Source organism: Lucilia cuprina, chromosome 4, assembly GCF_022045245.1.
Source record: "Lucilia cuprina isolate Lc7/37 chromosome 4, ASM2204524v1, whole genome shotgun sequence".
Taxonomy (NCBI): domain Eukaryota; kingdom Metazoa; phylum Arthropoda; class Insecta; order Diptera; family Calliphoridae; genus Lucilia; species Lucilia cuprina.
In genome coordinates this window covers 32277798-32295351 of record NC_060952.1, presented here as the reverse complement: position 1 = coordinate 32295351, position 17554 = coordinate 32277798, and the positions used below count along the sequence as shown (strand labels likewise).

Below are 17554 nucleotides of genomic sequence, written 5' to 3'. Positions count from 1 at the left end.
TGGACAAAATGACATAATATCCATGAATTTAAAAGAGTCCATTTATGAAAAATAAACCTAATTTATAATGTCCAATGACAAGGGATACTTTTAAGAATTGTCATAACGTCCATGAACACTATGACACTTTTGTAAGCGGTCGAGTAGCTCCAAAATAGACTTTGAAGCTCCGGCTCATACATGGGAGTTGTATTCTATTTTCGGTCGGATATAAGTGGTGTAAATAGTAAGAAGGTCAGATGGAGTAAATTATGTCTTATACCACTACAAAAAACCGAGACACCTGAATGCTTTTTTCGGCAGTTGGAAAATGATCTTGATGAATCTTCTCCTAACTTGGTGTTATTGTAGTCCAGGCGAAAAGAGGTGAAATAGCACTACAAGTCTGTCCAGACTATAAACTGGAGCTGATCAATTGTAACCTCGGACTTTCCCTGAACATGGGATTTAACTGCTTATTCTGGTACTACGAGAATTGATTGCAGAGTTTTGGACTTTTCCGGGTTATAACAAATGTTCTTTGGCGAGAATGTGGTTTAAGTCCAAATTCTTGGGAAAATAATATTGGTTAAAATACTAAAGCATATTATGGTCTACTATTGCATTACAAAATACTAATTTTGGGAATCAGTTCGGTACTGTTGAAGAAACAACAGATGTGGGATTAAGCATTGGGAATCACACATTCGTGTCGGATGTGTGCTGAGTTGAATAGTTTAGATGAATGGTATCTTATGCAAGTGTTACAATTGAAATTTCATTCTTTGACTTTTGTTTCAGAGTTAACTCTGTTCACATTAGATTTCACAGTGTGTACTCTTAGAGTATAAATAACAAGTACTCGGCTTATTTTATGTAATCGTATTTCGGTCTAATTGTAGACCTCTCTAGGTACAAATGTCCACTTAACAGAGGCCTATCTGCGGGGCAGCAATTATAAAAGATTAGATAGCTCAAATACTTAAGACAAGTACTTGTATATGGACCGTCAGGATCATATAAAAAACAAAGTCGTTGTAAATTAACTCCTATAACTATACTTTAAACTTAATTCATGTTAAATTTTATTTAAAATAAAAACCATTTAAAAATTTTTAATTCCAAAGAAAATATAAACTTAATAAAGTTTTTTTTTTGTTATTTATAAATAAAGCTTTTCCATAAACATTTTAATGTTTTCTTTTGCATTAAACTGTGGAAATCATAAATTCCTTGTTTTTTATTAAAAAAAAATATTTATATTTTTCTTTAATCAAGACATTCTCACACAGCAAAATAAAATATTTACAAACATATGTAATCGTAATAAGGAAAATAACAAAAGTATTTATTTTACCTTGAATATAAAATAAAATCCGTTTATATAAATTCTCAACTTTCCATTTGACTAAACAAACATGACCATCATACAAACATCCTCGACACGCAGAAAATAAATTTTAAATCTTCATGTTTGTATGGCGCAAAAAGGAGAAAGAAGTTTTTTCCCCCTTTTTTAAAAATAAATTCTTAAACTGTCTGCCAAACAGCCAGCCTGCCTGCCAGAGTTTATACTGATTGTATTACTTTTAAGTTTTTATATATTATTTAGGAAAAAAAAGAAAATATGTATGAAAAAATTCACATTTTATCTTGTCGACGTCTATGCTGGGTTTATTTGTGTGCGGCTGGTTTGTCTTGTTGTCAGTTGGTTTTGTTTGAATTTGTTTTCTGTTTCGTCTGTCTATCCGCCTGTCCGTCCGTCTGTCTATCGTTAAAACTTGGTTCTAGCATTTTTATTTTGATATTCCCTTTAAAAAGAAGTGTGGTTTTGCACTTTGAAAGAGCGCTAGAATGTTTGTTGGTTAAATAAATATAAATCCTGACATCTGTTAGAAAAGAGCAAACAAAAATATAATAAAAGAATATAAAGAAAATACTAAAGAATTTGATGTATTTATAGTTTTGATTGAATTGTTGCAAACTTGTTTATTAGACAGCAATTTTGATTTTCTTATTGTTTTAAGAAGTAGAGAAAAAAAATAAGGATTTTATTTTATTTTTCGTGATATGTTAAGAAGAACATTTTTATGAGCTTTCCGAGCTATAAATTACAAACATATTTGGAAGTTTGAATAGAGTTATTGTAAGTTTATTGTGTGTAAATAAAGAATAATACATACACAGAGAGAAAAAGAAATATAGACGCAAAAATTTGCACCGAAGTGTTTATGCATTTTTAACAACAAAAGTTGTCAAAATATATGCAATCCGTTGTCAATTGTGAGCTTGTCACGTTTGTTAACATTTAGACAAGGGATGTGTATTAAATTTAGATTTCGACAACGAATGTTGTCGTACGTACTTTGACAATGGATGTTATTGAATAATTATAAACATTTTGTTGTCAATTTGGTATCGTTTGGCGTGTATATTTCTTTTTCCCTCCGTGAACCGAGTATTGAAATATAAAATATAAGAAATTTCAAGAACTGAGTACATTTTGTAATGTCGATAGATTTGAGGCAAAAATTTTAAAAATTTATATAAAACATTCAACATTGGTGAAGTGTTTAATATCCAATCTTATAATAATGACATGTCTATGAAAAGCCAGGAAAGTGGTCATATGATTGGACATAAAATACTCCAAAAAGTTTAAAATTTTTTTAGTGTCATAACACCTATAAGACTTTTAGTAAAGTTTAAGAATCTTAAATTAGGTTTTTAGAAATTTGACATGTCATATTGTCCATGGACAATGTGACACTATTCATACAGTAATGTATTAAAATATTTGATTGGGTTTTTATAAAAATAAATTAATTTCCCTAAAAAAATAGTCTTGTTTAGCGGATTAGTTGACCTTATAATACGCAAGAAATCGTATCATGTCTATGAATACTATGACAGATATAAGAGTTTTAAAACTTTTCAGGATACTTCGACACATTTAATTAGGGGGTTTTTTAAGAATTTTTAATTTAGGTTTAGTTGACATGTAATATTGTCCATGGACAATGTGACATTGTTCATACAGTAATGTATTCAAAAATATTTAATTAGATTTTCAGAAAGATGCAATCTTTTCCTTAAAAGTATTGTTTTCTATAGCGGATTTGACCTTAAAATACACAAGAGATGTTATAGTATCCTTAGATTTTATGACAGATTTAAAAGTGTCAAAACTTTCATAATCACTTTGAGACTTACTACGGAACTATATTCGAATATTTCGTTAAGACTTTAGCATTTTTAAATTTTCTTTAAAAAGTGTCATGTAGAGAAGGACTTCAACCTTTATTGACGCCTTTGTCATTAACTTTATGACACGACATTTTTACCGATTACTTCAAATGAACTTTAATTAAGAAATGTGACATTATGACATAAGGAGTCACATCTTTTATGACACTTTTGACAATTTGAAAATGCACCTTTTACATAATATTAGAGTCATCATTTAGCATTTCCTTATTTTAGTAAATTCCTTATTTTTTTAAATTTTCCTTAAATCTATAAGCGTATACTTAATATCTTATATTTATTAAATTCTTTACTACATACTTATAAAACAAATTTTTGTTTAAAAAATACAAAGCAACTCCTCTCTAAAAGTCATTTACTTTAGTCTATTTAACAAATGCACTAGAATTCATTTAGATTTATTTATTTACAACATTTTTTTTGTTGCTGCTGCTACTCTAAAATCACACACATCACATTTGTATGAATGAGTTGACTAACTGACTGAACAAATGTATGAATGAATGAACGAATATGAATCTGAGTTGTTGATTTAAAGAAATATTCATATGAGAACATGTCACAAAATTGGTTGAAATGTAAAAAAAAGAAAATAAATAAATAAACAAAAGCCCATTAAAGTGACATTGAGACTGTGAACGACGAATTCATAACATCAAATTTGAATAAGACATTGTTGTTTGAGATCTTTTATGTAACAATGAGACAATAATTCTGAATGAGTTTTCGTCTTTTAAATACGGAACAGTTTTTTTATGTAGAAGTGCATACATACATATATATGTGTGAAATAAACAGTGGGTTATAAATGAGATTATTTGACTGTAATCTATTTTAATTGACTTAAGTTATTAACATTTATGACAAATTTCTTAAATAGTATGAACTTTTTCCATATATTATCTTTTTCCAAACAAAATATAGAAAAAGCATTGAAAAGAATCTAAAAGCCTGAAGAATTAGAGAAAAAAATTCAGCGTATACAATGTCATTTTATTTATGAATTTTTCATTTTCTGAATGAACATCGTTTTCATGCTATTTACTACAAAATTCATTACAGTTATGAATTATTATTTTCTTGTTCTATGTTCAAAAAAAAAGTACTAGAAAACTTATTAGCTTAAACCATCTTTTACTACAGAATAATATCGTTTTTAAATGAAGTCGCTTTATAGTATATCGTCCACATGTAGACTGAGTGTTTCGGCATATTAAAATTGACTAGTCTAGAGCCCGGCCCAGCTTATTGACTAAAAAGTGACAAAAATTTTGTCTTGTACAATGTCATTTTATTTATGAAATTTTGATTTTCTGAATGAACATTGTTGTCATACTATTTACTACACAATTCATTTCAGTTATGAATTATTATTTTCTTGTTTTCTTATATTTCAATAATTCATAACATCATTATATGAAAATATTATTCATAATTTTCTAATGAATAATATCGCTTTAAAATGAAGTCGCTTTAAAGTATATCGTGCGCAGAAAGACTTAGTGTTTCGGCATGTTACTTGGCTAGTCAAGGGCCCGGCCTAGGTTATTGACTAAAAAGTGACAAAAATTTCGTCTTGTACAATATCATTTTCTTTATGAATTTTTAATATTCTGAATAAATATTGTTGTCATTATATTTTCATTTCAGTTATGAATTATTGTTTTCTTGTTTATATTCCAATGAAAAGTATTAGAAAACTTAATTGTTTCATTATTTTTTACTGATGAATACTATCGCTCTTAAATGAAGGCGCTTTGTTGAGTGTTTCGAAATGTTAGGATCAGGCTATTGGCTAGTTGTTCCACTCTATTGACTAGTTCTGCACCTATTCAATAGAATTCACTTTCGGTTGCTAAATTTGTTTACTAGTGCAGTCAATTAATGTATTTACTGCAATATTAACTAGTTGATTTACCATTATATGGACTAGTCGATTGACTTGTAAACAACTCTATAGACTACTTTATTGATTAGTCTATAGACAACAGTCCATTCACTCAGCTATTGAGTTTTCTATGAATTACTTTATTTTCTAATTAATACACAAGTCTTGGTGATAATCCATGTACTAGCCTATTGACCAGTTTACGGAGCTGTTGATAACATGATGACTTATACAACACGCTAAGTCGTGACGCTCTGAGTAAAGTTGTGATGTTACTCAGGAAATACTTACATTGAAAAGTAATGAGTTAAAATGCTAATAAACCCGCTTTTCACTACTTCTTCATTAGCATTTTAACTCATTATTTTAACACGGTAATGTCCTTGGAAGCTAGTACTTCCATTTTCGCTTACAAATAAAGAGTTAAAGAAGTATATTTTACTTACAAAGAAGTTTTTTTGTTTTTAATAATAAAAAGGAGTCAGTGAGAATACGAACCCGGACTTCGATTTGTGACTCAAATGTTCCATTCACTACACCACTGCTTAGTTATTTTATTGCGCGTCAAATAGTGGTTTTCAGATACAAAATTAATGTTGTTTTATTTTTTATAAAACACAATTCTTAACACGGAATTGAATTAAATGTGTAAACATAATTACAAAGCTAAGAATAAAGTACTTCTATATTGGATTAATAGAAAGTCATTACTCGAGTAGTTCAAAGTAATGCAGACATTTAGTAGCAGTCATTGAAAAGTAAGTGCTTATAGAAGTACAACCCATTACATTAACAAAATGATTTATATCAAATCTAATCGTTTAAGGTTTGGTCCTTCAAACCTAAGTCTAAAAACTTTATATTTGCAAATTTGTTTACTAATTTTTAATAAAACTAATTGAGAAAATTGCATCCAAGATCAACAAAGTAAAATTGCTTTGGTTAGAGGTTTGGTCCTACGAACCTAAAGTCTAAAAACTTTATATTTGCAAATTTCTTTAGAAATTCTTTATAAAAATTATTAAGAGAAATGCATCCAAGAATCATAAAATAAAATTAGCTTTAATTTTCCTATTTCCGCTTTATTTTTATTTAATGGTAATTTTTAACATTTGCTGCATCTTGTCGTTTGCAACCAAGCTGCTAATTTAACACTTTAGTAATAAGGTTTTTATATTCTAATATAAATATCAATATATATTTTAATTACTTCCATAAAAGGAATTTTTCCATCTCTCACTCACTACCCGCACACATTGAACCACTGTTGCTCTAGAACCAAAAAAAGGAAAATAGGAGGAATATAAATAGAATGTAATGCATACATTGTTGACAAGATTTTTATGCTAAATAAAATATACTACTTATATGCAAAACGAAGAAAAAAACAAAAATCCGTTATACATATATATTCTTGTAATAGCCCAAGCTTCCAGTGTTGTATTTTTTATTTCATGATTCTTACATCTCCTATATAGATGCGGGCATAACTATGTTGAGCTGCCACAACGAGTGTGTTGGCATAATGCAAATCTTGTTTAAAGCTAAACTGAACCTTGATGCAATTTCTATACTAGAATCTAGAAATACGGAAAAAAACTGAAAAGAACATTACTGGGTAAATAAAGGCAGTAGAAAAAAACATTTGTGTCGCATGATGATGGCCTTACAAATGTCGTTTTTATTTGCATTTTTTTATATTTTGTATTTGTTTTTCGTATTCTGCCGTCTATTGCTGTTACTGCAGCCACTACATATAGACACTATACTCAGTCATAGATTAAAGTCGTCATCAGCATTATAGTCATAATAGCGTAGCATGATGCTGCTGCTACTGTTATGATGGTGATGCTTCTGATGCTATTACGAAAATATGTTTTACAAAATAAAACAAGTATGAATGTATAGTCAGGCATAGCCGACTATATTATACCCTACACCAGCCAGTGTGTTAAAAATGGGGATTTAAAAAAAAGCATTTGATATGTTTTTTAACTTTATTCCGGAATATTTTTACTTTTTTGGCAAAAAAAGAAATTTTTTACAAGATGGCGCAAAGGGGAGTAGGGAAAATATGAGCTTATCCTTATAAATGTTGGCAGAGAAATTTTGACCTTCAAGTCATTTTCTGGGGAGGGAGATTGTATTGGGCTAGGGTCAACTGAGGCCCGATCAGTACAAAAATCGATAATGTCATTAAAAGTTCATTAAATGGTATACTTTAAGGTGTGTATGGGTACGAATATTTTTGTATGTTACAAACATCAGCACAAACCCAATATACTCTCCACACTAAAGTGGTGTTGGGTATAAACACAAACCAAATTAAATACTAGCAGAAAAAAGGCGCAATTTAAATGTCTATATAAGTATAGCTGTATACAGGGAGAAAATTAGGGTGTCATAAGATAAGATGATATAGAAACAGCCCCAATCGTTGGGTACTAAACTCCTCAAGTGATCCTTCTATATACGACATCAATAATATTTTTAAACACATCATAGCTTATCTCTAACCCTACTTACATCGAATTATGATGACGAATTTTTCTGTCTAATATATGAAAAGCTAGTTTCCCCAGGTTAGTAGTCTTCTGTCTCCCTATTTCTATGTTTGGATCCGTACTTGAATACCACGAAGTTGTCTAGCTGATTTTTGTGTGTCCGTTTCTTATAAGTATGAAGACTCAGAAGACGTAAACACATCGAAAAATGATCAAGTTACCTTAAGATCCATTGTCAGGTGTCCATTTGTACTGCGCTCTCAGTTACTTTTGAGTAAAAAGTCAATCGTATTATTGATCATATTGATATTTTTCAATTTTTCTGGCAACATATGGATTTTGTTCAAAAAGGATTTTGAGAAGTGGCACATATCCCACAGAGAGCATTCTGCATCGATTATAACATATAGCAGTCAGACATGACAAGTCCAGCACTATAAAGCATACGAGAGAAACGTTTTCAACCACTTTTCTGGAAATAGCTGCGAAAGGTCTTACAACATGTGATCGAGCATTGTCGCATTATTATGCTTTCATGTCTGGCCGCAATTATAGGACTCAAACATATCAGTCGTTTACTGTGATGGTTTAGCCATATTTCAACTGCTCAAAGCGCTGTTGTTTTCACCAAATATTTAGCTTTAGTGTCCATGCGACTGATTGTAAAAACTTCGCAATCACTTCTTTCGAAATTGTTTTTAAAGGTATTACAACATGTTATAGAGCGCTGGCATGATAGAATATTACGATTTCATTTCTTGCAGCATATTCTAAACATTAATCGGACTTTGCTCTCTTCCGACAAATCAATTGTTTCCTATGATGATTTTCAGCTGCTCTTAATCAAAAGGGGTCTTTTGTTTACCTCAATTATTTGGTTTTGGTATCGAATCGATTGATAGACAAAATCTCCCAGCCATTTCGTTGTCATAATGGCAAGTTTCTATTATATTTCTTGACGTTGGTCCATCAATGTATGCTTCAATCAAATCTTCGTGGTCAGTCCAGATTTGTAGAACTGTAGATCTTACCATCTCCTTATGCTATGAATACACGGCTGTTAGATCTTACAACGTTGGCAGACTGTCGATAGTTTTAACGTGAGCACCTGCCGTGTCGGCCTTATCTCATGGTGGTCTTTTTCATCCACAGGGTAAACTTGAGACTTTGTCTTCAATGAAGACGCAGGTGGCAATTTTTGCACATTGGCTATGACCGGTACCATGCGCAAGTACTTTGCTGGAGTACTCGAGCTATCTAATCTCTTGCCAAAGTAGTCACGTTGTAAAACAACCACACTACTATGGCTCTGTTGATTCGCCAACAGCACCTAGAGACGTAACCGGTGGACCGAAGCACGATCCATCAATAAGCCGTAGACATCGTTCTTACTCACAGTGACACGCTGTGGCAAGTCTGATATGAACAGAGTAAACTCTGAACACATCTGGACAAGGAAGGAAAATTAATCGGTATCTCTTGCATATGATATCTTTCATCCATTCTTTATCATATACAATTGACACCAACTCATTTCCAACGCTTAGTCCCACAGTCACTCCTCTGTGGGGTATCTGTTGATTTTCGGCAACAGCACCGAACCTTATCCCGAAATATTGACTATTATCATGCATCAGTCTTTTAACCGCCACTTATTCTCTCCCCGCGAATTTGGGTTCAACCAACAGCCACTACGTGGATCCCGAAGGAACCTCAACCAACTGACCAGCCAGGACATAGTCCTGCGGGCAACTGGCCACCCGTAGTACCAGATTATGCGGTGCTCTGGTCAGACCTCTGGCAATCTATGCAAGGACTAAGCCAAGCAGTAGACTGAGACACCAATTTTTCAATCCCGGTCAGATTGGAGGTATTGGGCCCTCTTTATACCCCGGGATTGCAATAACACCAAGGCGGAGGTCTTCGCCAAGGTAACATGCCCCCGGGGGGGTTACAACGTTGACAGTAAAATGCGCAGAAAATGTCTAATAATACTGTCAACATACAAATTTTGTCTTGCAATATTTTCGGTAATGCTTTTTCTGACAACGCTGCAAAAGAAAAATTGTAAGTTGAGACGATTATTAGACATTTTCTGAACATTTTACTAACAACGTTGTAAGATCTGACAACCGTGTATCATGGCTTTTAGCACCATAGATATATGGCTTTGATGTTAATTAGGCTGGTTGGTCAACTTTATATACAATCTCCTATGCTTCAGCTTATCATTCATAGCGTTCAAGCAGCTTTTCGAATGCAGTTTTCTTTTAGACGAATTCTGTTTTCTGCAAAGGTTTTAAAAAAGTGTGGCTGGAGTAGCCTCAAAGATTTTACAAGCTTTGGTAAAGTTTAGCAATTTAGAGTAATGCCGATAATACATAGTCTTCAAACTGTTTTGGTTCGTTGGGCCGATGCATCAGTTCTGGCCCCCACAACTCACACTTCTTTCACACTCCGTAACTGTTCGTTTTGCATCTGAATCGGTATTCAACTAAATCTCATAATTAACTTCGCATCATTGCATCTTTCTCAGTGTAATGTAAAAAAAAGGAAGCAAAAAATTTAAAAAAAAAATTGTTATAAATAAATACTGTTAACCAAACAAAAGAGCCCATGTACACGTCTGACTGACTATGGTAGATGTCAAAGTTCAAAGAACCTTAATACTGGTGGGCACATAAACTTGAAAAACGATGCGAATGTGTAAATAAATACAAAAAAAAAATAAAACTGCCAACAAAAATTATTCCATCAACATTCATTTTGTACTTAATTTGTCCATAATTAACAAGAGCAAAAGCATAATTTTACAACAGTATTTTACAATTATTCTTAACTATCTTGACAAAGGATTAATTTTTTTCTCATTTATTACAATCATTATTTTTTATTTTTTTTTTTTTTTTGCAGTTTATTAATAATACCCGTAAATATAACGAGACAGTAGTAGTAGTAGTAGTAAGAGTTGTAGAATTATAGGTTAAACAACGTCGTGATAATGGTCAGTTAGTTGTATGCTGTATATGGAAGTTACAACATAATTATTACTCTTTTTCAATATAGTTTATTTTTCTAGAAAATATGACCTTAAGGCTACAATATTGTTTGTTAATTTAACCATATCACCACCACTATATCGTGTATTTACTTACTATACTATATAATTTACTTTTAACTTGTACTCATATACAATTTCTGTTTAATTTACAAGTTTAGTGAAAAAATCCTCTACAATTTTCCTTGTAAATAAAACAATTGAAAAATAACAGCAATTATTAGTTGTTGGCCCTCCAGTAAAAAATATTGAATTTCCTATACCAACAGCAAACTAACAATACAAATTTTTCATTACAATATGTTTTATTAGTTGGGGCAGCTAAAACAAACATATAATAAAGAACTATCAATAGTGGAGTTTTTAATTAATAAACATATGTTTTTTTTTAGGAAAATGTACAATTTTAGAATAATGTTTAAGGAAGTTAATTTTTAAGTGATATATTGCAGTTTTTTATATGCATGTTAAATATTGCATTTAAATTTTTGTATTTTGATTCTTGGAACTGCATTTAATAGAAGTTGAGACGAAATAATATTCAACAACTTTTTAATTTAAGATTTCCATCTGTATTGAGGGACAAAATAATAAGAGACAAAATACGAGTATAAATTAATAAGATCAGTAACTTACTATTCTTGAAATAACTTATTTTACCATAGAAATTTTGAAAGATCCCTCTTAAATATTTGTGTTAAAGGGAGCACTAAAAAGACGACTTTTGTCACTTTGGGGTACAGAGAACAATAGTGATGTCAGGCGAATTATCATTAATCATAGCTGAACATAAACCATAACAAGTCTAATCAAATTAAGTGCCACGCAAATACGATTAAAACAATCCTAATTATAACTATAGACTAGACTATAGTCTATAGTTTAGACAAGAATATAGACTAAACTAGACTATATACTTGACTATAGTCTATAGTTTAGACAAGAATATAGACTAAACTAGACTATAGGCTAGACTATAGACTAGACTTTAAACTAGACTATACACTAAACTATAGTCTAGAATATAGACTAGACTATAGACTAGACTATAGACTAGACTATAGACTAGACTATAGACTAGGCTATAGACTAGGCTATAGACTAGACTATAGTCTAGACTATATACCAGACTATTGACTAGGCTATAGACTAGACTATAGACTAGACTATAGACTAGACTATAGACTAGACTATAGACTAGACTGTAGACTAGACTATAGACTAGACTATAGACTAGACTATAGACTAGACTATAGACTAGACTATAGACTAGACTATAGACTAGACTATAGGCTAGACTATAGACTAGACTATAGACTAGACTATAGACTAGACAATAGGCTATACTATAGATGCTTCTCAAATTGGTGTGTAAGCAGAAGATATTGAAAGAAAACAAGCTAACCTATCCCGAGAAGTAATACCAAGTGGCAGTACCGCGGGATATTAGAGCAGAAAAGGTGTGGTTTAGTACGTTAGAGCTTAGGCGAGTCGTGCATGTTTTTCAACACGGGTTGAATACATATTTTAAAGATTTCACACCTTTTGCGATTGAAAGAAGAAAGACTAGACTACAGATTAGAATATGGTCTAAACTACAGGCTAGACTAAACTTTAGACTAGACTAGAAGCTGTAGGTAGTCAGACTGTCTGCATAATCTCTATATCCACCTAGGATATTCTTTTTCTACGATTCCCAGTTAAAATTTGTATTTAATTGAAAATCGAAAACCAAATACACTTAAATTTTCTATCCTTGTCGATAATTGTGTACAATTAACATTAATTTCAATTATTTCCCCAATAATCAGTTGAAGAACTCAATTTACATCCAACCACAAACATTATACTCATTAATATATCTATATATTTCCTTATTCTATATAAATTTATTAATAATTTAACAAGCGTCTTTAGTTTCTTTTATTACTTTCTATCTTTTATTGGTCATTAGTAGGAAAATGCAAATGTTATTTATTTAAGAAACGTACAAAACCGATAAAAAAAATGAAGAGATACTCATACACATGAGCGCATGCGTAACTTTTAACAAGTTGTTTTGATTTTATTCTTTTTTCGTTTTTTTTTTTTTTTATTCTTAACTTTATGTTGATGCTTAGAGTTGACCAGGCGGTTTTTAAAAGAGCTATTGTTTCCCTTTTATACAAAATTTTTACAAATAATTTTGAATCATTTATCACATTTGTACAATTTGTTGGGAAGTGAGGAAGCAAGTCCACTTGGTCTATAGTTTAAATAATCAAGAGAAAACTTTTATCTTTACCTTGGAAAAAACGTATAAAAATGTCGGAAGGAAGCTATTGCAAAGTGGTTTCAATGACAGTGGAAGACAGACGACCCAGACACCAATGAAGCCATAGAACAAGGTCCCACAACAGTAGTACTAAAATGAGATACAGCTATACCGAACTGCTGGGTGATCTTTGCGGTTGTTATTGTTGATACTGTGGTGGTAGTTGTTTTTATTGTTATTGTCGTTAATTTTAATAAGCGGTTTGCCTTAAGTACCTCAAGACACAAGACACAGAACATTAAGCCTAACAAAATAGAGACTACGACATCAACGACGACGATGCGATAATTGTAATGGCAATAAGCCTTCCAGTCATGGGCTTCTTTGAATTTTTAATTCTTCGTTGTGTTTTTTTTTTGCGTTGATGTTTTGTAAAATGCTTCTGTTTATAAGACATGGAACACACACAAACACTTTCTAGCACTCTATGCTGTATATGGTTGATGTATGCCTTTGACTAGAACTCTAATCAAAGCATACGTTATGTGAAAGACAGAACTATAAAGTTCTGTAAACTAAACCTAAATGTTTCTCCATATAATAAACTTCATAGATCTTTATAACGTGAATTTTAAACAATTCATTCTTTTAATTATTACTCTTACTATAATTACAAAGTACAAGTATAAATGCTAAGAAGCGTAAATATTCATAGAAGCAACAACTACTACAATTTATAGAAAGAAATTAATGAGTGACCCCAGGGGGTTAACAATGATCTGAATGACTAAAATAGAGTGATCCAACATGTTGTTATTGTAGTTGAATGGACCTAGAGAAAATCTAAACAAAACTGGCATGCAAATACATACATATTTGTAATCAATTACAGTGAACAAAATCCATATTTAGTTTAAAATCTTTTAACTACTTTTAGGTTCGTAATATTTATGAAATTTTCATGCATAATACGAAATATTATTTGATTGAATCTTTTTATAGTTTAACAAAAGTACGAAAACTTTTAGAATATCTTTCTTTCTATATTCGTATATATACGAAACAATTTCGTAGTGCGAAACAATATTCGATATTTTATCGTACATTTAATTATTTTCAGTGTATGCTAGAGTACATTAGCATTTCACATAGATACTTACTTGTCATTTATTTAATTTGAAAATTCTTTAGAAATAGACCTTCTACTTAGTTGGTGGCCATTGCAACAAAAGTGTCTTTTACTGTAGTCATTAAAATTTCCGGCTGGAAAATATTATGTCACCTTGTCCAAGTTTATTAAGTATTATCTAATGGATGAGGAAAGTATAAAAGTTCTTGGTTTTGGGAATTTTATTTCTTTTGTTTTCAGTAAAGAATAGGGAGGAATGTAAAATAAGTGAAAGTGTTAGTTTAGATATTGGTTAAAAGTGAAAATGACATAATTTATGAAAATATTTTTAAAGCTTTTGTATGTAAAGCAGCCTTTACACCAGCATACAATTAATATGATCTGGCAAAATTTTGTGTTGAAGAGTAAGGATCTACATTTTACTGAAATCTTAAAAAAAAAAATTATGAATTTATAGTCGGACACAGCCGACCATATGATACCCTACACCGGTCAGTATATTAAAAATGTGGAATATTAAAAAAAAAATTAAAATATTTGATTTGTTTTTTAACTTTATTTCAGAATATTTTTAATTATTAAAAAAAGAGATTTTTTACAAGAGGGCTCATAGGAGAGTAAAGGTAAATATGAGCCTATCCCTCTAAATGTTGGTAGAGGAATTTACGTCTACTTCAAGCATATTTATGTAGAATTAAAAAATGTTATTAGTGTTCATAAGTGAATCTTGACCTTTTGTCATTTTCTGAAGGGAAGTTTGTATGGAGGCTATGGTCAAATTAGGCCCGATCGTTACAAAAATCGGTAGTGTCATTTAAAGCTATATAAAACTAAGTTTTGCTGACTTTTATTGACATAATAGAACATTTAACTTAATTATGAGCCCAAAGGCCCTATAATGAACCGATTTTAACCATTCTCAATAGGTTTCGTCTGTGGTCCAAAAGAGTTGTGTGTTCCGAATTTTATTCAATTATCTTAAAAATTGAGACCTATACCAGTCAGACGATTCTAGGACGAATATTTTTGTACCTTACTATAGTGGTGTAGGGTATAATTAACGACCTTGATTGAAGGGTATAGTTTTGAAGTTTTCGTAGAAGTCTTTGAATTCTAGACTTTAAACTCTTATAGAAAAGAGTCGATTTAGAGTCTCAAAGAGATCGTTTGGTTTATTTTAACAGGCATTATAAGCTGAACGCCTGAGGCGTATCTTAAACTAATGCTAGACGCACCTGAACTTGACATATGCTTTGTATGTATTTCTGATAAATCACCACTTAGACACAGAGAGTCATTCCACTGAAATTGGATAGTGACAGTTATCCTATACAAAAAGCGATTCTAGATGTTCTTGAACTTGATATCTACATTGTATATATTTCTGATAAATCTACTCCTCATATATTCATAGAAATTGGATGGTCATGGTCATGAAAAAGGGCAATTTCAATTGATGGTTAGAAACAGGTACTAACCAATAAGGATTGATCTCCATCAGATTGCTGCAAATTTGTTAAACTAATTAAAACTAATCTAAAAACTTCAAACATTAAAGCCTATGTAGGCAGTCTCATATCATTTAGTTTCCAAATATTTTCGCTATATCGCGATTATTTCACTTATCATATACTAATGTTCGAAATACATACTAAACACTAACCCCCGCATTCATAAAGATATTAGTCGCTTATTTTAGGTTTATTACGCACATTTTCCATACTAAATTCATACAATAAACAATCAATAACTTTATTAAGCATTTATGAATATGGAGGTAAAATATAAATTTTTCTTAAACTAAAATTATTGAAATGTTAAAGGAAAAACTTGATTGTCTAATTGTCGTAATTTCTTTATAATTGATTTGTTTTTGTTTCAAAAAATTTTATTTTAAAAATTTGTATGACATACAAGACCTACAACGATACGATATTGATTGTGAATTGGACAAATAATAACATTATTGTATAAAAAAATGTTCACTAAAGTTTCTCTTCTGCTTAATATGAAAAACTCTGCATTTAAACTAAATAAAAACTTTAGTAAAATTTCGCCATAAATATCATAAGTACATGGTTCCCTTTTTATGAGCCACTTTGATTTAAAACAGCAAAAAGTATAGAAAACTATTTGTAATAAAAATTTTATTAAAAACTAAAATTTACTTTACTACTTTCTTTTTTATTATTTCCACTATTTTCAAACCATACTAAAATTTAGCTTAAAATTGATGAAGTTTTTTTTTTGTATGCAGATTTAGTATTTCGTTTTTATAGCAACTCATTTTACTTTACTTAAAGTCTAATAAATAAAATGGAAAATCCTTTTATTTAGCAACAACTGCTGTTGAAATTCCTTATTAGGTTAAATTAAATTTAATCATCTTATAGTGTTCATGGTTTTTTTTCTATTATTCTCTGACAGTTTCGTGCGTTTTATAAGAAAGTTGTTCGGAGGGTGAGGAGACAATAAAATAAAATGTCAGTATAAATTTTTATCTTATGAATTTTCTATAGTATAGGAACATAGAATGACAGAAACTAAAATTTTTTAATGGATTTTAGTAGGATGTACTATTGCTACTATCGTTTGGTTTTTCATGTTAAATAAGTAAAATATACAATTTTCCTGTTTTAATAGTGTGACGTTTTTAAATGGGAACTACTGTAGAAATGACGATAAACTGGGTTTGCTATAGAGATTACTGGTCTGACGCAACCTTAAACTTTTTGGGTATAAGTGGTGCCATGTGTACTACTTCAAACAAGGCTCTGGAAACGTTGCTAAATATTCCACTCATTGAAACATATTTAATATATGAGGCGGCGCTTACTGCCGAACACCTCATTACTTTAGGCGAACTGGCCAAAAGCGGTTATAGGACACATCATCAATGTATACTAGACACATTGAAAGGTTATACATAATCATCGGACGTGCTTGATAGTATACCAGACACAAAATATGTCTGATCCCAAACAGAATGCCTTGGTCAAGCTAAACATTGGTGTAAATCCCTGTAGGAATCCGTTGTTAAACAGATGGCCCTAAATTGGGGGATAAAGTGGTGTTGTGGTTCTATATTGAAGATCCAGGAGCAGAAATAAACCACCGTTTACAAAATCTTAATACAACACTCGGGAGTAGTCGGTAACGAAACAGCGAATTAATAGCTTTAAAGGATCGAGGCAGTTAAACTGGAAAACGCAAAATCATTCGACGCCACAAAAGCTGAACTAAAAATATGGGTGAGAGAATCCCATAAGACTTCTTGGAATAATGAAACAGTGGGTAAAACCACGAAAATCCTATGTGGTGACCCTGATGAGAGCAAGACGAAAAATCTACTCAAAATGAGCAAGTCTGTAGAGACACAGGATTACGAGCATATTTATGCGATACTGGACGTGCGAATTCAGATGTATGTAGAGCATGTGGAGAGGACAGTGAAACTCTGCAGCACTTTCTTTGT

The 17554-nt window shown here is 31.1% G+C and overlaps 1 protein-coding gene across 11 annotated transcripts in view; it reads right to left on the bottom strand.

Annotated features, from left to right (window-relative positions):
* The window catches only part of LOC111676377 (band 4.1-like protein 4), a 104700-nt gene that overhangs the window by 64980 nt on the left and 22166 nt on the right, over positions 1-17554 (bottom strand). The window lies entirely within an intron of this gene.